The sequence below is a fragment of the Pholcus phalangioides genome, unplaced genomic scaffold, assembly GCF_987345545.1.
Source record: "Pholcus phalangioides strain wild (caught in Gottingen) unplaced genomic scaffold, Ppha-v1.0 ptg000010l_1, whole genome shotgun sequence".
Taxonomy (NCBI): domain Eukaryota; kingdom Metazoa; phylum Arthropoda; class Arachnida; order Araneae; family Pholcidae; genus Pholcus; species Pholcus phalangioides.
The window spans coordinates 32,207,500-32,231,602 of record NW_028301603.1 but is presented as its reverse complement, the minus strand read 5'-3'; the positions used below and the strand labels follow the sequence as shown (position 1 = coordinate 32,231,602).

At 36.5% G+C, this 24,103-nt stretch overlaps 2 long non-coding RNA genes across 2 annotated transcripts; both read left to right on the top strand.

Annotated features, from left to right (window-relative positions):
* Positions 1 to 1,436: 1,436 nt before the first annotated feature.
* Positions 1,437 to 5,785, top strand: LOC149081294 (uncharacterized). Its single transcript, XR_016193419.1, has 4 exons — positions 1,437 to 1,829; positions 2,571 to 2,644; positions 5,466 to 5,570; positions 5,670 to 5,785. It is a non-coding gene; the product is annotated as an uncharacterized LOC149081294 (long non-coding RNA).
* A 1,356-nt stretch (positions 5,786 to 7,141) lies between these two features.
* Positions 7,142 to 11,630, top strand: LOC149081293 (uncharacterized). Its single transcript, XR_016193418.1, has 4 exons — positions 7,142 to 7,656; positions 8,398 to 8,471; positions 11,276 to 11,380; positions 11,480 to 11,630. It is a non-coding gene; the product is annotated as an uncharacterized LOC149081293 (long non-coding RNA).
* The last annotated feature ends 12,473 nt before the right edge of the window (positions 11,631 to 24,103 follow it).

Below are 24,103 nucleotides of genomic sequence, written 5' to 3'. Positions count from 1 at the left end.
GGAAGTTAAGAACTTCAGTGAGACTACGAAGAATTTCAGAGAGATTCCTTTCAACCTCTCTGGGCGGTTTGCAACAATTTGTTATTTTCTGCATGGATAGCATAATAGATTTAATTTCATAGTTAACATTAGTCTCTGAGGGAGAAAATTCCATAGATATGATAGGTTCCTCCTCTTCCCTCTCTGATGAAGTGGGCGTGTCTTGTTTGTTTACATCCAATGTGTTTACCACTACGGCGGGTCTCTCCTCTACCTCCTTGACCATTTCTGACACAATTGCTTGCACGTCGCTAGCAATCTTTCTATCCAACGCCTTCTCAAGTTCAATGGCATAATCATGCTGCTTCAAGGAGAAGCCCTTGTAGAGAGGGTGTGCCCCCTTTTTGTTATAGTAGTGGGAAATTTTAGTGAAAGCCAGGGAGTTGGGTTTCTCAGTGAGGGGCGTAAACGAGTTTCGTCTTGCAAGTGGAACTTGTGATGATAACTCCATGGGAGCGTCTCCCTCTTCTTCTTCTGTTTGTACATAGTCCCCCATGGGCGTTCCCCTGATCACTTCGGCAAACGAGCGGGTGTTATTACTCCGATTTATAAGTGGGTCATCTCTAATAATTGCTGGGAGGGAGGGAATAAATAACTAGCCTGCCTGATCCCTGCTGTTGTCTTTGCAGTTTCACTGGGCACCCCCCATAAGTAGAACAATGCTTACCATTGCACAAGAAACACTTCTTTAAATTAATGTTACCTTTATTGGGGCAGTCCCGTCCACTATGCAGTTGCGCACAAAAGGCGCAGCGTGATCTTTCTTTACAAGACACCGATGTGTGCCCCAGAATAAGACAATTTCTACATTGTAGGGTATTCCTGTTTCCTTTATACCTTTCAATTTGTACAGGTATCCCAGCAATCTCTGTAATATTAAATATCTCTTTATCCTTGAGTGAGAATTCAACAAGATATAGTGGGTAGTCGTAACCCGTCCTGTAGTTTTTCATTTTTGCTACTTTAATAACCTCATGCCCTTGTGACATGATATCCTCCGCTATATCATCCGGGGGCACATTCACAGGGAGTCCTCTAATCATTATTTTAAGGTTTCTCTCGCTTTCCATTTGGAAAGTATGAAATTTGAAATTCTTCTCATTACAGTATCTAGTGACTTTCCTATAGTCATTTTCACAGAATACTTTGATGGACACCGTTGTCGGAGTTGACTTCGACTCCGGCGGGAAATCACACATACTCCTAATCTCCGCATAACTTTTTAACCATTTGGGGCCCCATTCAGAAAGAACTATTGGTGGGATATTGCTTTTTCTCTTCTCATAACTAACTTGGGTGAAACCATCATTGTCATCTGTGTCTAGTACCTCTGAGGGCATGTCTCCAATGTTTATGTTTACATTCTCTTCCAGAGGGAGAGTCTGGGGCTGGATTCTCCCCTTGTCCTTAGCGAGGTTTTTCTCCTTAAGCCCTCTGTTTGTCCTTAATAAAGGAAAGGAGAAAAAATTCCGTATTCTCCGCTCGCTTTTCCTTAAATAAGGAAAGCTTTACTTCCTTACTCAAGGACAAAGATGGCGCTAGTGGAGGAGTGAGGAGACGCTCTCCTTAAGCTTGAGGACAACTACATTTCCCGTAATGGCGGCGGCGATGCGTGCTCTAGTAGAAGATATATTCACATTCAAACAATTGTTTTCGTGTTTTTTGATGCTATTAATGCTGGATATATGCATTTAAGATGATGCAAGGAATTTAGGTTAACGAAAAATACAGTAAGGCGGCTATGTGAGGAGTTGCAGCCGAGATGACAAGACATGCTGTTGAGCGGAAGGGTAAGTTAACGTGATAAAACCGAATATTTTTTATTTTTCGTAATATTTTTAGTCATGACATATCACTCACTTTGCATGTTAATATACATTAAATTAGTCGAAATTTTTGGGAGAAAAATCCTACTGACTGACCTCGTCATAAAATATGTGCTGATCGCAATATGATCTATGTGTGTGTGTGTAAGAGATATATTCGTAAATAAATTCCCTTCATAAATAGGAATAGCATGTATTATAGTAATATATTATTTTTGGCCTACCGATAATGCCGCATCTTATGTTTGTCTTATTAATGCTCATTTTCGGGCCATCTTAATGACTGGAAACAGTTGAAGGCTCTCTAAACCCTATTATGAAAATGCCAATCGTATATTTTGGATGTAAAAGTTGACATGCAAACGTGATACACACACTCGCTATGTGCAAAAGCGCTTAAAAATTCCTGCATATAAATGTAATGCATCCTAAAAAAAACTACATCCCTACCAGTCAGACCCCACTATATATTGTTAAAAATTTATTTTTTAATTCAATGCAAAATGAGTGCCAAATTCTATATTTAATTCGCATGCTTCCCTTAATTGCTGCAGGTTCTATATGTATCATGATTTTGAATTTTTTTAATGGTTGCATATATAACATAGCTTATTAAGCACTTTATTAATGTATTGCATGAGTAATTAATTTTTATGAGTGAAACTTCAGTTTTAGTGGTATTAATGTTAATATTTTGTACTACAGAGTATGGAGAGTCTGGTGTATTCTAAAGGAAATGACAGGCAGATCTTGTATGATTTCGGCACATTTCTTTAAAGGTAAGTCTAATTTTTCTACATTTTGTTTGAAATTTTTCTGTATCTAACCATTTATAATTTTGTAACATTGAACTTACATAGGAAATAGCATTATAAAGTTAAGTGTAATTTAGTTCTTGAAATAATGTGTATTTTATTTGAGAAGCATGCATTAAGGCGACTGACTACATGTGAGGTACTTTTTCAAAAACGTTATTTTGGATGAAATGCTTGTGTTTTTAATTTGAATGTGGAATAAAACTAAGACATGTTTTTTAACATATGTAAACATAAGAAAATGTTTCTTCATTAATATTTAATAAAAACATTAACATAATAAAAGAAAATGTATATTGCCTAGAGTAATTATACATCTAAAATTAGTATAATTTCAGTATTTATGCAAAACATTGTGAAATACTACTACTTATATCAACTTGTTCTTCACACAGTATGTTGCTATAATATTGTTCTGTTCAATGAACTAAAAGTTTTGAAATATAAAAAAATGAAAAAATTTTGAGATATGGTTGTTTACGTGAAAAAAAACTTTATTTAAAAAAACTCAATATTTTAAATTCAAAATCATGTAAATCAAAAAGTTTCAAAGATATTGCTTAGATCCTAGTTCATTGCATACTCATAGCTGTACAGAACCCCTGGAAAAAATTTATATCTTCTAAAGTTTTGTAGGCATTAGGTTTGCAGCAGACAAGAATGATGTAAATCAGTTTCTCAAAAAATGCATTAAAAAAAAGTTTCACATACACTCCTAACATTCAGAATTCTCAACATTTGTATGACAGAACTTCCTTTGCTTCAAATATCTCTAATTTTGACTTTCTGCTTTTTTTTCTTCTGGTCATTTTTTGCCAGTGTTGTATGATATCTCGAACATGTCACACTCGCATCGCCCAACCCAGAGTAAATAGACGCTAGTTCATCAACTAGGATTCCTAGATTTCAAGTACAGAAAATATGCCTACATAGCCAGAATTAAAACGCAGAACTGCAATAGTCCCCAAAAGCATTGTTTGCAGTTCGATAAAAGTGCCCTTAGAGGCAAAATTGTCCAAATCACATTGTTGTTCTGCAGTGTACCATGCAAGCACTTTGAAACAGGGATTGTGCACAAGGGCTCATGTATGTTGGCTTTATTACATTTATGCTGTCATTAGAGGCGCCAGCAGGAGATTTATCAGTAATTTTATGTCATTCACATGCAGCTTTCTGATGCTTACACCAACTGTCGGGTCCTCTTGGACATTGCCCACTTATGCTCTTTATGACTGGATCAACAATGAAAAAATACAGCTGTAACTGCATACTACTAATAAACCACACATGCACCTCGTCCATATTCCTTTGCGGATATTATGAAGAACTGGTACATGTTGGAATGTATGTGTAGTGAAAGCTGATGTGGAGTTTGTTTCGGTGTTTATGCTTAGTGCTGCTATCTGCCCCTAGTTTTTCTAACTATGATTGAAGTGTAATGATTAAGTAATTGTATCGTTGTAGGCCTGTTGCTCTCTGTGGCGAGACTTTTTTAATGGGGAGATTGGCTCACATTTGCACCTCAAAGTTAGGAGCCACAAGAAACCAACTTCAGCCAACCACCACTGTGGCAATGGTGGGGTTCGAACCCGGGTGCTCATGATACGAGTTCGTCACTATGACCACTCGACCACCATAGATGCTGTAACTGCATATTTTTTAAATTTCCCACATTGCTACGAATAGCAATACCATAGTAATTTTGTAGTTTATTGGTTAATTTACCTTTACCACTCAATCCTTTCGTGGTTTTCTTTAGTTAACTCAAACGTGCACCAACCATCTTCTGAACATGGCCAATGCATTCCAATTTAGGAATGTTAGTTTTGTGTTAAGGAAGGAAACTGTCGGGTTCGTTTACAATGACTGATTGCCACAATCATAATCACTGTCACTTTTATATATATTACTTGGTTTAATCATAATTTTCAACAATAAACATAATATTCACACGTCCTCCTCGCTTACAGCAAGCCTTTGAAACTACTTCCTGAGTCCACAGGAGCCACTCTCTAACTACCCAAAACACATCAAGCTTCTTTTCTCTTCACCGTTGAGGACCTTTCTCCCCACCCATGCTTTCTAATCCCATCATGCTCCTTCCCGATAGGGGGAAACCTTACAGAAACTATTTATCCACTTTCCAACACATGCCAATCATGTTAAATTCCTTAGAGAAATGTGTATATGTGGTGCAGTAGTATAAGTGGGACCTTGATAACTCAACACTCTTATAGGATCGAGAAAATTGCCCACTTAAGCAGGTGTTGAGTTAGCAAGGTTTCCATTTTATCTCACCTTCAATGATTTTTAAAAACTGTTTTTATGTATGTCCCTGTTTATAATTATTGTGAATAGGCATCTTTAATTAGGCAGAGAAATCATATTTGGATTGTCTGAAGATATTTTATCTCTGAATGAGCAATGCAATTGTCTAAAATAAGCAAAAACTTGCTCTTTCTCATTTAAAGTGAGTTTGGTCTAGCTTTCCCAAACATCTTCTGCTCAAAAAGTTTCAGAAATCATTCATCCTACCCAAAGATGTGCGAGAATCTTTGACACATAATCAATTGTTGAATGAACATTGAAAAAAAAGTTATTGAAACACACAAGTGAGCAATTTTGTAAAATTTTTCGAACTAATCAACAAATGAACAATTTCTAGAAAGTATGCAGAAGGAAAATATGAGAGGAATGTGTGTGAAGTGCATGTATGGTTGTTAGTAGTGTTCCATCACTATGGATACATTGAAATATTATTTGTAACTATTTAAAATGTTTTTAGGTTTTTGACTTTGCTGAAGTGAGGGTTATAAAAAGGAAGAAATTACATTTTTCTGTTAACGACGTAGAACTCAGTGCAGATGGATTTAATCCATGAATTTCTCGAGTAAGTTGAACCTTCATTTTTAACTCTGTCATTTTTATGACACACACAAAGCTTCCAATATTCATTAATTTATCGATTTACCCACTTCCTCCATTTCAGGTGAAAATGCTGAATGAAATGACCTTTCAGTGCTGACTTGGAAGTTGATCATCTTGTATATTCATACGTAGCACGATCATATATGTGCATGTGAAATGCTTTTAATTATACTGTATACAAGTGTCTAATAAATTTATTCATGAGCAGTAAATAGGTGTTTTCTGTTTTGTGATTACAATTTTTAATTCAAAAAAAAATCTATGGATGTTGCTTTATTGCAGTGAATTTGACACAAGAATCAGTTGCATAGGAAATTCACGTGTATTTTTAACAACTGGATGGAATAACATATAAAGTTAATCTATCGAAATTATAATTACAATTTATTTTTTTATTAGATGCAGCTGAAAAAACAAAATGAACAGTTCTAAATAACCTTATTCTAATAACTTGAGTGTAAATACATTATAACAGATGTAATTACATAGTTGATAACTTGCTTGTTATGTTACAGTACAAAGTGGGTATCCTACCTAAGAAATCTCTGGTGAATACATTTCCCTGAGTGAGAGATCACACTTCTCTTGAGAATATAGTTTTTCCAACTGACCCACTGATAGTGCAAGAGCTCTAATTGTATGTAGCATTTGTTTAGGAATATGAGACATAAATCCAAATGGCTTTAACATTGACATTAAATTCATAGACTTGGAAAATGTTCAACATCCCACCCCGATGATTGAACATAACTGCTGTGTCAACCTCTAAGTGGTTGTGCTATGCAGCATGCGTTACATTTTTTTAATGAATATAATTTGGGTGTCGTTGATTCCCTTGGGTTTTTACCTAAGAGGATATATACCTCCCTTATTAATTTCCTCTTACTTCCTCTAAGGTTTTTATACCATAGATAAAACTCAGCATTGAGTTTTAAAAAAAATCCAAGTAAAACTAACAATCTCTATAGTTAGTAATAATCTCTATAGTAAAAAAATTTCTATAAAAAAAAAATTGAATCTAAAAATTTAGTCACTTTCGTGGATATTTACTTTTTTTGTTACGTAATCATTTAAGACCGGGAAATTTTTGAAAACGAATGTTTGCCAAGTATCTCACCCGCAAGGGTTAAAGGGATAAGCTGGTTAAAATTTAATGGAAATAAAAAAATTATACATATATTAGTTTTTTCCTAAAAATTATATATAAGATATATAATGAAAAAACTCTGAAACTACTTATTCAAATGAAACCTAAAAATTAATACGTATAAAAGCAAACGCCAATGTACAAAAATAAAAATTAGGGAGGGGAAGAATACGCGCGAAATTAATGTAAATAACGCAATTGTTGCCACTAATGTAGAAGAAATATTGATTTTCGATACGTATAGTAGTAGTTGTAAAATTTTTGCTTTACGTTGATTGGTCAAACGATGAGCTGAGCCGAAGAACCGAACTGAACGAACCGAAAGACCCGTTTTTTCTCCGCAACCAGTCACGTGATCCTAAGGATAATGGTTAAGGAGAAGGGGAGAATGCATCTCGGGGAATTCTCCTTGAAGCTCTCTGTTGAGCAGCTCCTTAAGTTAAGGACAAGTGCTGAGCGAGCGTTTTCTAAGGACAAGGGGAGAATCCAGCCCCAGGGGCTGGATTCTCCCCTTGTCCTTAGCGAGGTTTTTCTCCTTAAGCCCTCTGTTTGTCCTTAATAAAGGAAAGGAGAAAAAATTCCGTATTCTCCGCTCGCTTTTCCTTAAATAAGGAAAGCTTTACTTCCTTACTCAAGGACAAAGATGGCGCTAGTGGAGGAGTGAGGAGACGCTCTCCTTAAGCTTGAGGACAACTACATTTCCCGTAATGGCGGCGGCGATGCGTGCTCTAGTAGAAGATATATTCACATTCAAACAATTGTTTTCGTGTTTTTTGATGCTATTAATGCTGGATATATGCATTTAAGATGATGCAAGGAATTTAGGTTAACGAAAAATACAGTAAGGCGGCTATGTGAGGAGTTGCAGCCGAGATGACAAGACATGCTGTTGAGCGGAAGGGTAAGTTAACGTGATGAAACCGAATTTTTTTTATTTTTCGTAATATTTTTAGTCATGACATATCACTCACTTTGCATGTTAATATACATTAAATTAGTCGAAATTTTTGGGAGAAAAATCCTACTGACTGACCTCGTCATAAAATATGTGCTGATCGCAAGATGATCTATGTGTGTGTGTGTAAGAGATATATTCGTAAATAAATTCCCTTCATAAATAGGAATAGCATGTATTATAGTAATATATTATGTTTGGCCTACCGATAATGCCGCATCTTATGTTTGTCTTATTAATGCTCATTTTCGGGCCATCTTAATGACTGGAAACAGTTGAAGGCTCTCTAAACCCTATTATGAAAATGCCAATCGTATATTTTGGATGTAAAAGTTGACATGCAAACGTGATACACACACTCGCTATGTGCGAAAGCGCTTAAAAATTCCTGCATATAAATGTAATGCATCCTAAAAAAAACTACATCCCTACCAGTCAGACCCCACTATATATTGTTAAAAATTTATTTTTTAATTCAATGCAAAATGAGTGCCAAATTCTATATTTAATTCGCATGCTTCCCTTAATTGCTGCAGGTTCTATATGTATCATGATTTTGAATTTTTTTAATGGTTGCATATATAACATAGCTTATTAAGCACTTTATTAATGTATTGCATGAGTAATTAATTTTTATGAGTGAAACTTCAGTTTTAGTGGTATTAATGTTAATATTTTGTACTACAGAGTATGGAGAGTCTGGTGTATTCTAAAGGAAATGACAGGCAGATCTTGTATGATTTCGGCACATTTCTTTAAAGGTAAGTCTAATTTTTCTACATTTTGTTTGAAATTTTTCTGTATCTAACCATTTATAATTTTGTAACATTGAACTTACATAGGAAATAGCATTATAAAGTTAAGTGTAATTTAGTTCTTGAAATAATGTGTATTTTATTTGAGAAGCATGCATTAAGGCGACTGACTACATGTGAGGTACTTTTTCAAAAACGTTATTTTGGATGAAATGCTTGTGTTTTTAATTTGAATGTGGAATAAAACTAAGACATGTTTTTTAACATATGTAAACATAAGAAAATGTTTCTTCATTAATATTTAATAAAAACATTAACATAATAAAAGAAAATGTATATTGCCTAGAGTAATTATACATCTAAAATTAGTATAATTTCAGTATTTATGCAAAACATTGTGAAATACTACTACTTATATCAACTTGTTCTTCACACAGTATGTTGCTATAATATTGTTCTGTTCAATGAACTAAAAGTTTTGAAATATAAAAAAATGAAAAAATTTTGAGATATGGTTGTTTACGTGAAAAAAAACTTTATTTAAAAAAACTCAATATTTTAAATTCAAAATCATGTAAATCAAAAAGTTTCAAAGATATTGCTTAGATCCTAGTTCATTGCATACTCATAGCTGTACAGAACCCCTGGAAAAAATTTATATCTTCTAAAGTTTTGTAGGCATTAGGTTTGCAGCAGACAAGAATGATGTAAATCAGTTTCTCAAAAAATACATTAAAAAAAAGTTTCACATACACTCCTAACATTCAGAATTCTCAACATTTGTATGACAGAACTTCCTTTGCTTCAAATATCTCTAATTTTGACTTTCTGCTTTTCTTTCTTCTTGTCATTTTTTGCCAGTGTTGTATGATATCTCGAACATGTCACACTCGCATCGCCCAACCCAGAGTAAATAGACGCTAGTTCATCAACTAGGATTCCTAGATTTCAAGTACAGAAAATATGCCTACATAGCCAGAATTAAAACGCAGAACTGCAATAGTCCCCAAAAGCATTGTTTGCAGTTCGATAAAAGTGCCCTTAGAGGCAAAATTGTCCAAATCACATTGTTGTTCTGCAGTGTACCATGCAAGCACTTTGAAACAGGGATTGTGCACAAGGGCTCATGTATGTTGGCTTTATTACATTTATGCTGTCATTAGAGGCGCCAGCAGGAGATTTATCAGTAATTTTATGTCATTCACATGCAGCTTTCTGATGCTTACACCAACTGTCGGGTCCTCTTGGACATTGCCCACTTATGCTCTTTATGACTGGATCAACAATGAAAAAATACAGCTGTAACTGCATACTACTAATAAACCACACATGCACCTCGTCCATATTCCTTTGCGGATATTATGAAGAACTGGTACATGTTGGAATGTATGTGTAGTGAAAGCTGATGTGGAGTTTGTTTCTGTGTTTATGCTTAGTGCTGCTATCTGCCCCTAGTTTTTCTAACTATGATTGAAGTGTAATGATTAAGTAATTGTATCGTTGTAGGCCTGTTGCTCTCTGTGGCGAGACTTTTTTAATGGGGAGATTGGCTCACATTTGCACCTCAAAGTTAGGAGCCACAAGAAACCAACTTCAGCCAACCACCACCGTGGCAATGGTGGGGTTCGAACCCGGGTGCTCATGATACGAGTTCGTCACTATGACCACTCGACCACCATAGATGCTGTAACTGCATATTTTTTAAATTTCCCACATTGCTACGAATAGCAATACCATAGTAATTTTGTAGTTTATTGGTTAATTTACCTTTACCACTCAATCCTTTCGTGGTTTTCTTTAGTTAACTCAAACGTGCACCAACCATCTTCTGAACATGGCCAATGCATTCCAATTTAGGAATGTTAGTTTTGTGTTGAGGAAGGAAACTGTCAGGTTCGTTTACAATGACTGATTGCCACAATCATAATCACTGTCACTTTTATATATATTACTTGGTTTAATCATAATTTTCAACAATAAACATAATATTCACACGTCCTCCTCGCTTACAGCAAGCCTTTGAAACTACTTCCTGAGTCCACAGGAGCCACTCTCTAACTACCCAAAACACATCAAGCTTCTTTTCTCTTCACCGTTGAGGACCTTTCTCCCCACATCATGCTCCTTCCCGATAGGGGGAAACCTTACAGAAACTATTTATCCACTTTCCAACACATGCCAATCATGTTAAATTCCTTAGAGAAATGTGTATATGTGGTGCAGTAGTATAAGTGGGACCTTGATAACTCAACTCTCTTATAGGATCGAGAAAATTGCCCACTTAAGCAGGTGTTGAGTTAGCAAGGTTTCCATTTTATCTCACCTTCAATGATTTTTAAAAACTGTTTTTATGTATGTCCCTGTTTATAATTATTGTGAATAGGCATCTTTAATTAGGCAGAGAAATCATATTTGGATTGTCTGAAGATATTTTATCTCTGAATGAGCAATGCAATTGTCTAAAATAAGCAAAAACTTGCTCTTTCTCATTTAAAGTGAGTTTGGTCTAGCTTTCCCAAACATCTTCTGCTCAAAAATTTTCAGAAATCATTCATCCTACCCAAAGATGTGCGAGAATCTTTGACACATAATCAATTGTTGAATGAACATTGAAAAAAAAGTTATTGAAACACACAAGTGAGCAATTTTGTAAAATTTTTCGAACTAATCAACAAATGAACAATTTCTAGAAAGTATGCAGAAGGAAAATATGAGAGGAATGTGTGTGAAGTGCATGTATGGTTGTTAGTAGTGTTCCATCACTATGGATACATTGAAATATTATTTGTAACTATTTAAAATGTTTTTAGGTTTTTGACTTTGCTGAAGTGAGGGTTATAAAAAGGAAGAAATTACATTTTTCTGTTAACGACGTAGAACTCAGTGCAGATGGATTTAATCCATGAATTTCTCGAGTAAGTTGAACCTTCATTTTTAACTCTGTCATTTTTATGACACACACAAAGCTTCCAATATTCATTAATTTATCGATTTACCCACTTCCTCCATTTCAGGTGAAAATGCTGAATGAAATGACCTTTCAGTGCTGACTTGGAAGTTGATCATCTTGTATATTCATACGTAGCACGATCATATATGTGCATGTGAAATGCTTTTAATGATACTGTATACAAGTGTCTAATAAATTTATTCATGAGCAGTAAATAGGTGTTTTCTGTTTTGTGATTACAATTTTTAATTCAAAAAAAAATCTATGGATGTTGCTTTATTGCAGTGAATTTGACGCAAGAATCAGTTGCATAGGAAATTCACGTGTATTTTTAACAACTGGATGGAATAACATATAAAGTTAATCTATCGAAATTATAATTACAATTTATTTTTTTATTAGATGCAGTTGAAAAAACAAAATGAACAGTTCTAAATAACCTTATTCTAATAACTTGAGTGTAAATACATTATAACAAATGTAATTACATAGTTGATAACTTGCTTGTTATGTTACAGTACAAAGTGGGTATCCTACCTAAGAAATCTCTGGTGAATACATTTCCCTGAGTGAGAGATCACACTTCTCTTGAGAATATAGTTTTTCCAACTGACCCACTGATAGTGCAAGAGCTCTAATTGTATGTAGCATTTGTTTAGGAATACGAGACATAAATCCAAATGGCTTTAACATTGACATTAAATTCATAGACTTGGAAAATGTTCAACATCCCACCCCGATGATTGAACATAACTGCTGTGTCAACCTCTAAGTGGTTGTGCTATGCAGCATGCGTTACATTTTTTTAATGAATATAATTTGGGTGTCGTTGATTCCCTTGGGTTTTTACCTAAGAGGATATATACCTCCCTTATTAATTTCCTCTTACTTCCTCTAAGGTTTTTATACCATAGATAAAACTCAGCATTGAGTTTTAAAAAAAATCCAAGTAAAACTAACAATCTCTATAGTTAGTAATAATCTCTATAGTAAAAAAATTTCTATAAAAAAAAAATTGAATCTAAAAATTTAGTCACTTTCGTGGATATTTACTTTTTTTGTTACGTAATCATTTAAGACCGGGAAATTTTTGAAAACGAATGTTTGCCAAGTATCTCACCCGCAAGGGTTAAAGGGATAAGCTGGTTAAAATTTAATGGAAATAAAAAAATTATACATATATTAGTTTTTTCCTAAAAATTATATATAAGATATATAATGAAAAAACTCTGAAACTACTTATTCAAATGAAACCTAAAAATTAATACGTATAAAAGCAAACGCCAATGTACAAAAATAAAAATTAGGGAGGGGAAGAATACGCGCGAAATTAATGTAAATAACGCAATTGTTGCCACTAATGTAGAAGAAATATTGATTTTCGATACGTATAGTAGTAGTTGTAAAATTTTTGCTTTACGTTGATTGGTCAAACGATGAGCTGAGCCGAAGAACCGAACTGAACGAACCGAAAGACCCGTTTTTTCTCCGCAACCAGTCACGTGATCCTAAGGATAATGGTTAAGGAGAAGGGGAGAATGCATCTCGGGGAATTCTCCTTGAAGCTCTCTGTTGAGCAGCTCCTTAAGTTAAGGACAAGTGCTGAGCGAGCGTTTTCTAAGGACAAGGGGAGAATCCAGCCCCTGGGGGCAACTCCTTCGCTGTGATTGATCAACACTACTTATGCCGCTGGGGATTGTGGGAGGAGTTGGTGCCTCCTCATTGGTCTCTTCACTAAGGCTCCTGGGATTGTTAATTTCAGGAACAGCACCTCACTAGACATCAAGGTACTTCCTCCAGGGGACGGGATAATTGGAGAGGTACTCACACTGGGAATTATGGGAGGGCTATCCTCCTGCAATATTATGTGATTATTCTCCTGCGAACCTACGCCACCACCCAGATTAGCGGCCCCCACGCTATTAGGTCTAGCAGGAATATCTTCATCATAGCATATAATAGAATCTTGCGTATCGTCAGAATCTATAGCAAACGCTAAAGTCTTCTTTTCTGGGGAAGGGCTGATTACATGCAGCCTTTTCCTCTTACGAGAGGTGTCCAGTTTTCGAGCAATGCTTTGAGAATATGGCAACATGGTTTGAGGGCAATAAATTCAAAGAACTCGCATAGGCCCGTCACAAGAGCCGCAGAGGGGTCCTGCTGAAAGCATTCGTCACTGTTTAGATGATCAGAGAACAGAGACAGGATGTTATCGAACTTCTCGGCTGTTCACAGTCAGCATCCTCAATTAGCCATAGGTTAAGCTGAGCGTCATGAAAAAATCCCAACCAGGGTTCTATAATACTAATTAATTCCTCTAGATTTTCATTAAACAGCCTAGCAAAATTATCTCTAATGTAACAAAACTTATCATCTATATTGCCGCCATCAACGGGACGGATAGCCGGACAAAATCTGACCATTATGAAAAATAGCGCATAATCCCAATTGACTTACCCGGGATGACAAACGCTGGATTCGTAGCTTCTCCGTAGATCCTCGATAGAATGTTATGATCTTGACGTCGTCGAAGAGCTCCAAATAATGCGACTGTTCGTCTCAAAATCCCGTGTCGAATCGCTCTCGTACGCTATACGTAGTAGGATGGGAAACTTTATTTGAAGACAAAAATGGGTTTCAGACGCAAAATATTTTCATAAATCGGGTATACAAAGCTGGAAATTGAAAATTATAAGTGATAAATGAGGAAGTTAAAGGTATTATTTGTAAATACAGACATGTCATAAATGGGTGTTTTATTATGTGTAGTACTTATTTTCATTTTAAGAAAGGATACAAGTTTGATGTGCTATAAAATTGTTCACAGAAAGAAAAATTAACTGTCTAGAACGTGAGTAACTGAAAAAAGACTGCTTAATGTTCTCTACACCAATCGCCAAGTCCTCGAAGCGTATACGTGAACACGAAAAGTTGCTGGAGTGAGTGTAGCTCGGCTTTGGATGCTTGAGTTTCCAGCAGTGGTTCCGAACCTTTTCAGTGCATACGCCAAGCAGATCATGAGTAAATACTAAACAAGGTATTGAGCGAAACAAGAGGGACCACCTTAGGGACCCCATGAATGGAAACAAAGTCCCTTTGGTCGGGTCCAATGCCGAGTGGGGAGTACTGAGCTGATATGAATTAGTACGAGACAAGCAGAGCCAGTTGAGGGCCCCACATGGATCGGCAAATAGATAGAATTCTCTATCGAACGAGACAGACCACAGAGGGCTCACCTGGAATCACTGAGGTAAACAAAGTTCATTTGGCCGATCCCATCACCGGCATTCAAAATCTGAACAGGGAAAACATCTACCCTGTGCTGTACTGAAACCTAAACTGCCTTATCACGGACCCTACATATGAGAGGACAAAAGCTGCGCCGCATAGGTTCAGCTTTTTATCTGAAGCCATGAAGTCACTTAAAGTTTGAGCGGTCACAAGAATTTTTCGCAAGCTCAGTGCGACCCGTTACGGGTAAGGGGGCTGTCAGTGTGCTCGTAGTAGCCTACCTATTTATTTGATAACTACTTTGTTGTTGTGCGTAAAGTTCATGCTCCCAAGGGTGGAGCTGACATGGCCGGGGACGATTCTCATCATTTTTTTTTGTTTTTTAAGCTATAAATTAACTATAAAGGGGCCCGTAAAAAGTCTGGTGTGGGGGCACACTAGAGGCTTTAGCCTAGGGGCCCCGCTCTAGGATGTGGAGGCCATGGTCAGGGCTATAGATAATTTTTTTTTCCTTCAAATGTTCAAGGATCGTCTCTCTTAAACGAGGTTTCTTGTATCCGATTTAGCTTAGAATTCATTTCCTCTGGTTGACCGAGATCCTTATTTTATTCATATTATTTTGCCTAATTGTTATCATAGCGTCACAAAGAGAAACGTTTAATACTTTCACAGGGATCAAAAAAATTAAATTTAAACGGAAAGTATCTCTCTACTTCGACTTGAAAAGCTGGAAAAAAAGCATTTATCGAATACATTCGGATGAATTTTTATTTGTGCACATTGTTTTGTCCGGTTAACTGTGAGCCTTAATTTTTAATTTTTATCAAGCGAAGGAGGAAGAAGTAGTATTCTATTAACATTTTAAAATACCAATTCTTCATACGCTTTTCATATTCTGCTCTCTTTTCATGTGCAAAGTTTTTATTTATTTGCACAATTGCTCATGATTCTGTTAATAAAAAAACATTTTTAGCTGGTAATGTGCATCAGAACTCCTTACAATGTTTATAAATATAACACACATTATTCAGTCTGCACCTCAAACTTTTTTTTCGTACGGTATTTTTTGCGAGGGTAGCCGGCACAAACGTTAAAATTTATTATCAAATACAGATTATTCATTAATTGTAACACCAGTTGCTGCATGCAAGTTTTTAAATAAGTATGTTGCATATTGAAAAAATATAATTTTTATAAATATAAATTTTAATTTAGATTTAAATTTAACTGCCTTCAATTTTTAATTAATTTTTATTTTCAATTAAAATGTAATCGTAATTAATTTTAATGTTCAATTAATTTTTTAAATGAAAATTAATTGAAAGTTTTAAATAATTTTAATTCTTAATTAATTTTTTATAAGGTTTTTTATTTTAAGTACGTTTGGCACCTGCGGACACTAGGTTGGGTCTCACCGATCGATATCTTCATTGTAAAAAATCGCCCCGCCCAACACATCACCCTGGGATCCGCGCCTGACTCTCCCCTTTGCGTTGAGCATTGTCCTTAGGATCACGTGACGGGTTGCGGAGGAAAAAGCCGGCCTTTCGGTTCATTCGTTCTTTTCTACGGTTCAGGTCACTATTCAACCAATCAACGTAAAGCAAAAAGTTTACTAACAATGGGTATATAGCCATGTCGATTACCATAAAACTCAAAAGAGTCCCATGATGGAGAAGATGCGGCGAAAGCCGGTGCTTCGTATCACTGTTCACGGTAACGGTATGGAGGAAAGAACAACAGGAGGTTAAGACGCCTTCATATACGTGTATTAAGGAGTTCTACAGGAGGTGACGCGACCAGCGGCTAGTGTCCGTTACTAGCGGCTAAAAATCCGACATTCCCTGGTGAACTTGGCCAATCACAGAGGAGCGGGAGTGAGTTACTCTCGAACCGGTCGTTACTTCGTGTACAACACTTCGGAAACTGTTCGGAACTTACAATGCGCAAGCGCGTTCTCGTAATTTTGTAATATTCTTTTTTCTCATTTTTCAGCTCTTTTCTCATTTTTTTTCTGGCTCTCATCTTTATTTTTTTCCATCAATATTTTCTACATAGTTCTCTTTTTTTCATCAATTTCCTGTTGGTTTGGGTTCATGTAGTTGAGGTTAATTGATTTTTCTTTTATAATTATTTTTCCTACATTGTGTATAATTCTGTTTTTATTTTTCCTGCATTAAATACATTTTCCTGTTATTATTTTTCCTACATTACGTATATTTTTTTTATTTTTCCTACATTAAAAGTACATTTTCCTGTAATTTTTCCTACATTGTGTATTTTCCTGTAATTACTTTTTCTACATTACATGTACCTTTCTGTTCTTATTTTTCCTGCATATTAACTTGAGAAAATTCTAAGTACACCTATGCTTTCCTGTAATTAACTATACATTTAATTTCTGTCAATCCCTTTTAAATATGAATCAATAGAATTAAAGAAATCTTTGGGATGAAATAAAATAGAATTTACAATGTCTAAGTCTCTTTGCGCATGCCGTTTCCATGATTTATTCAATGTGGGAATAAAAAATGAACCAAAAACAAAATAAAGCTGCCTAAATTCATAAACATCTTTCGAGCACTTTCAAAGTGGTTTACTACAATTTCTGCTTGTATCGCTGAACTTTTGTGACAAGCTTATGACTTTTGAATTTAGAAAACTAATCATTTCCACAACCCTTAAGGTTTTTCTTGACTTGGTACACACTGTGGATACAACACATCCTCAGATCAATATTTTGGGATTAGCTCATGATTAGTGGTAAGTTATTAAAATTTGTTTTAGCCCCACTGTTTGGGATGGTCAGCTCAAGTTGGTTTTTCAATTTTACATTTGAAATTGCAAAATCTTGCCATTACGTGTGTGGCTTTCTATGAAGAGAACCCTTTTTGTATTATTTATATAATTGAGCATATATTTCTCTTTTTTTTCTCGCTTCTTTTCTTCTTATCTAATGTCAAGGTGGAAAAGTCATGCCACACTTTTCCCCCTCTTTTGACATAGTGTTTTTGTAATCGAGAGTTATTCATATCGTATTTATGTGTCATATTTTTTTTGTATCAAATAGTAGATATGTGTCATGTGTTGTAAGAAAATTAGTTTGTTGTTTTTTTTTTTTCAGTTGGGAAAACGAGTAGGTTACACACACATTTTTTTTTGTACACACGGTATGTGTTTTCGAAATTTTTGATTTTCCACACGATCCTGATATCGTAGACTTGACCGATTTTTCTAAATTAATCCCCTGGAAATTTTGCTCCTTGGTGTCAACAGTGAACCGATTTTGAGGAATCTTTGTTGGAAAAATTAAGAGTTTGTAAAAATTTAAATTTGTTCCAGGATAGTGAAGCAGGAGATGGCCATTTTTTCGAACTTTCGTTTCCGATCTCGAAGGTGACGCGGAGAGAATATTTTTTTTTGTTTGTTCGTTTATTTTTGCAGAGGGAAACACACAAAATTACCGCTTTTCGTGTTTGAAACTTTTTGCAACGTCATCAGAATTTTTCTGGAGGATGAGACATACATGCTGATCTATTTTGTGGAGTCATTAATTAAGTAATTCATTAATAATTCCTTTTTTTGAAATGGAAACTTACACACGTGCCGTTGATATTTGTTAACGTTGAATTTGAATAATAATTCTGATTGGAAAATATTTAGATATTTCAAGAAAGTGTATTCTATGTGTCATTTTGAATTTAAAATCATGTGTTAATTAATTTTTTTTAATTTTCTTTGTCATATGACGAAATTCTTCCTGTATCATTAATTATGCGTCAAAGTATGTCATGTGACCTATCATTGGAACGCGGAATTAATTTCCCATCTAATGGTAAAATTTGATTTGTATTTTTTTAATGATGTGTGTATGTAATTAAGCGTTTTCCTTTTTGTATAACATTTAGTGCATTGTCCTTGGGATCAGAAGAGTCACCCCGTAGGAAGAAAGTTTCGTTCAGGGCGTTATTTTGTCCGGATTTTAGACTTGCCCTTTCACCTTAATTGGTCAAAATAGATGTCGTAAAAATTTACGCCACGAATCAAAGTGTGCGCATTTTCGAAGCCACGCCCACTTTTCATTTTACTTATACCCTCGAAACGTCGGTAGGTTGGTCAGTTTTTGTTAGTCGTTGGTCAGTCTTGGTTCGGTTTTCCGTGTTTTCTCTCGTCGAGAAAAACGCGGTTAATTCGATGTTAGTAATGTGAAATCGTTCTCGCGAGATGTTGCAGTTTGCTACCGCAGTAGTTTCTTCATTTTGTTGCCGAGGCAAATCCTGAAGCCTGTCACCATGTCCAGAGCAGAGCCTGAGAAGGATCCGGAGAGTTTTGTCCTATTTAGGATAGGCCGCCTGTTTCCCGATGTCCCGAGAACTTGATTCGAGATCCAAGAACTGTAGCAGGAACACTGACCCCTGGGTGGCAGAACGTCGAGTCACTCGGAATTTGTGAGTATGTGAGATATTTTTTCCTCTTTGTTCTCTCTCTCATTCTCCATTTCTTTTGAGTTTGTGGCGGTGATCCGAAAATTTGAAAGTTTTTGTTAATATCATGATTTCATTGAGGTTAGATCAAACTCCCTCCCGTCGAATTATTCAGTTAAGTAGAAATTTCTTTAATGTGTCTTAATGCTAATGATCGCTATGACAATACACATTTTTGTGATTATTTTATTATGTTTGTTTTGCTGTTTAAAGTAAAGATTTGTTAAATGTTGATGTTGGAAAAGCATTTTATTGCTGCTATAAGAGACTTTTGATTTTGCTCAATGTCAGTTCTGAAGTATTTTAAATGATGCTGCTGTATTGTTAAAATATCTCATTGAGGAAGAAAAGTAATTAAAATTTAATTATCTTAACTATTATAAATGTGTATGTGTGACTTGTAGTAATTTGGTTCTTTTTACTTGTTTTCATGTGGTAAATGTTGATTAAGATGGAACACTAGCACTCCCCGTTGATAAGGGTTATTTTGTGGTCAAGGTAACCACGCTCTGTACGCCCTATTCGAATCACTGGCCAAAGTGTTGAACGATATTCATATAAGGAGTAAAATGGTCATAAGTCTCTCATAAATAAAATTGTTATGGTAAAATATATCTTTTGGGGAGAACACCATAACATATTGGTGCCGTGTTCTTTTCTTCTAAAACCCACTATAACATATTGGTGCCGTTCCCACTCGAATTGGAGTGCTCAGTGACACTGTAAGCTAACAAGGTTTCTCTTTTGTTTGTTTGTTGAAATACATCAAGTTTGTCAATGTGTCAAGCAAGTCACACTCAAAAAAAAAAAAAAAAAATTCATTTGAAAGTATATAATATATATGTGTATATATATTTTGTGAGTTGGAGCATTTGTCATTTGTTGTAACAGTTGAAATACATGATACAAGGTATTGTTGATCGAATCTTTTAGGGGTGACCTCTTACACTCTTTTTTTTTTTTCCTGCATCTCATTGATTTGTTTTAAGTGACACACATACATTGACCATGGCACAAGATACACAAGCTCTGTGGCCTATTCTCATGGGTGCTTATAATAATTTGCCCATATTCTCTGGCACAGCTGAACCCTCAGCTCGTGAACTGTTTCGTTGCATTGACAGTGCTGCTGCATTGGCAGGTTGGAATGCCCCACAGAAAAAACAACTTGTACTGCAGAAGTGTGCAGGCAAGGTGGCCTCACACTTGCGAGAAAATGAGTACAGAGTATCTCTGCTTACCTACGATCAATTGAGAGAGTACTTAATTGAGCGTTTCGATGCTCATGTCACTCCTGAACACACATTAGCACAACTCACTAGTTCAGTCCAACAGGATGATGAAAAAGTGAAAGACTTTGCAGACAGATTGGAAGCTCTTTCTCGTAAAGCAGTGCCAGTCACTGAAGGTGAGGATGAATCTGTCACGACCTTGAGGAATTCACTCCTCCTTTCTAGATTTACTCATGGTGTCAAACCCACACTTAGACAGTTGATGGCGACACAAGGTCCCACCACATTTCATGCTGCAGTGCAGATCGCTCACCGAATTGAGTCGGTGACTAACATGACTGATCTCACAGCTTGGGCTGCCATAGCTTCACAAACCACAACTCAACCGTCTCTTCCACAGGTGCAGTCGCACGTGACTCCGTCACACAGTGTTGATTCAGACATGCTAGTGTCACTTATGGATAGGGTACAGTCACTTGAAAGGTCATTAAAAGAATTGTCACTTTCAACTCAGGCTAGTGTGCCAACTACTCGTTCTCGTTCACCAAATTTTCATTCGTCTACTCAAGGTGCTCAACCACAAAACTTGCAGTCACATAATGTACCCTACAGTGACACTCGTAAGCATTCAGTTACATGCTTTTATTGTGGATATCGTGGCCATGTTGTTAGAGAATGCCGCAAAAGGTTGAGAGACCAGTCTAACACTTACTCACGTGGACACTCTTCTCGTAACCAGTCATTTCATCATCCACAATTTTCACGTCCTAACCAGAGTCGTCCTGTCAGAGGCTCACACTCCACACGTAATGAGAATACACAGTATCAACAACATGAAACTAGGCCTACATCACCAAAAACCACAAATGAAAACAATGCACGCTCCTCTTCTCCAAGAAGGGTCACTTTTCAAGACAATGTGCAGACAAATGAAGAGACTGTAGACTGTTCTGAGTCGGACAAATCACTGCCAGTTGTTGATGTCACAGTGGATGGTCGTAAACTCCCATGTCTCGTTGATTCAGGTGCTTCGCTCACTCTGATTTCTCATGTTTGGTGTCGAAACAATCAATTGACTCATAAGTACTCACATATAACGCCTGTTTTCATTAAAGGTGTATCCGGAGAGACACTTCAAATTCAAGACACTATCACTCTCTCTTTCCAAATTTTGGACAAAACAGTAGAGCAGACATTTTTTGTTATTCCTGCTAGTTCGTCACAGTTGTATGAAGCTCTCTTAGGAGTTGACTTCTTGACTAAGCACAAGGCTCACTTCACGTTTTCTTCAAATGGTATGATACTAACATTCCCAGACTCTAAACAAGAATGGTCAACTACACACAGAATAGCATATGGTAGGTCAACCAAACAAGTCAAAATTCCTCCACACTCAGAGATATTCATTCCCATTGTTGTCAAACCTCGTGTGTCATCAAATCTTCTGGTATTTGAGGGAAATCGTTCGCTTGTCCAAGTATTTCATGTGGCGAATGCTGTTTATGAGTCTCTTCCAGATAACAAGTACTTACTCAAGGTAGTCAACCCTTCCTCTCAGGAAGCTTTGGTTGAACAAGGCACGAAAATTGCTAAAGTGGAACCACTTTCAATTGCACACTCAGTCACACATGACATATGCTCCTCTGTTGAAGAAAATTTTTGTGACACTTTCTCTTCTTTTTCTGACATTGATTTGTCTCACTTGTCACATGTAAACAAAACAAAACTTGAAAATTTAATTCTTGAATTCAAGGACGTTTTTGCCAGTTCAGTATCAGAGTTAGGCTCTTGTGACACACTGTTACACCGCATCTTCCTTGAAGATGACATTCCAGTTCGACAACGTCCATACAAGGTCCCATACAAGTTGAAAAATGAGCTTCAGTCACAAATAAATGAACTACTCGAAGCTGACATAATTCAGCCTAGTTCTTCACCATACTCAGCACCAGTAGTTTTGGTTAGAAAATCAGATGGATCGTACAGATTGTGTTGTGACATGAGGAAATTAAACACAAAAACAATTCCAGACTCATATCCTCTTCCAAACATGACTGAATTGTTAGACATGCTCGCAGGATCACTTGTCTTTTCTTCTTTGGACCTATGCTCAGGGTTTTACCAAATGCAAATACACCCTGACGACATGTATAAGTCAGCTTTCATCACAGACCAAGGCTTGTATGAATGGAAGCGTGTTCCTTTTGGGCTGAGAAATTCCCCGAACAGTTTCCAACGTCTCATGGAGATAGTTTTGTCTGGCCTAAAACCACTTAACATAGCAACATACGTAGATGATATCATTGTCGCAAGTAAGACAGTAGATGAAAACTTGGATAAGTTACGTATAGTTTTCTCGAGACTCAGAAACCACAATTTGAAACTCAAACCTAAGAAATGTCATTTCCTCCAAGATTCGATCACTTATCTTGGTTTTGTTGTAAAAAGTGGATTTGTTACACCCGATCCTAAGAAGGTTTTGCCACTGGAGAGTAGTTTGACCAGGCCTGTTAACAAAAAAAAGGTCAGAGCATTTCTCGGTTTAACTTCCTTTTACCGTCGTTTCATACCTAATTACACACATGTTGCTATGCCACTTATTGAACTAACGAAACGTGACACTCAATTCGTTTGGACTGAAAAAGCTCAAAATTCTTTTGACACATTGAGGAAGTCAATAATTTCGTCTCCTTGTCTTAAACTCCCAGAACCAAACAAATCGTGGTTCCTTTACACAGACGCCTCGTCTGAAGCAGTAGGTGCAGTCCTCATGCAGGATGATGAGAAAGGTATCCGTCACCCAGTTGCTTTTGCTTCACGCAAACTTAAGCCAGCAGAGGTTAAGTACAGTACAGTAGAGCGTGAACTTCTTGCCCTAGTCTTTGCTACTTCTTACTTCAGACAGTACCTCTACCAAGAACATTTTGTGATTTATTGTGACCAGGCTAGCATATCCAATGTTTTGAAATTGAAAGACCCACACTCAAGAATTGCCAGATGGTTGATGTTGCTCCAGCAGTATAATTACACCGTTATACATAAACCAGGTCGTCAGAATACTACAGCAGATTTTCTCTCCCGAGAAGCTTTTCCAGTATCCTCGATGCAGACCATGGCTGTTCCGAATCACACTGAAGACTCTCTACGTCAACTCCAAGAGTCAGATCCGTTCTGTTCCAAATTTTTTGACTCTGATGGTAACTTTGAAGCTAAGCCTGATGTATCCCCAAAATATAAGAATTTAACTTTCTTTCTAGTGGGCAAACTTCTTCATGTTCATTCTGCGGATGTTCCTGAAAGACTCAGACTCGTTGTACCAGATTCCTTGATCACGGAAATTATCCAGTTGTCTCATGACGTACCTTCCTCAGCGCACCAGGGTTTTGCTAAGACTCTTGCCAGACTGAGACAGTCCTACTGGTTTCCTCACATGTACTCACTGTTGAAAACATACATCTCATCTTGTCACGCATGCCAACAATCAAGAGCACACCGCGCTCAAGACAAATCACAGATGCTGAGAGTTCCAGTCACGTCTCGTCCGAATCAAAGAATAGCGATGGATTGTGTTGGGCCGTTGCCACAAACTTCAGCTGGAAACACTTACATAGTTGTCATCTCCGACTATTTCACTCGTTGGCCAGAAGCTTTCGCTGTTCCAAACATAAGGTCGAAAGTCATATCACAAGTCTTGATTCGATACATTGCTACTCATGGTATCCCAGAAGAGATCATCACTGA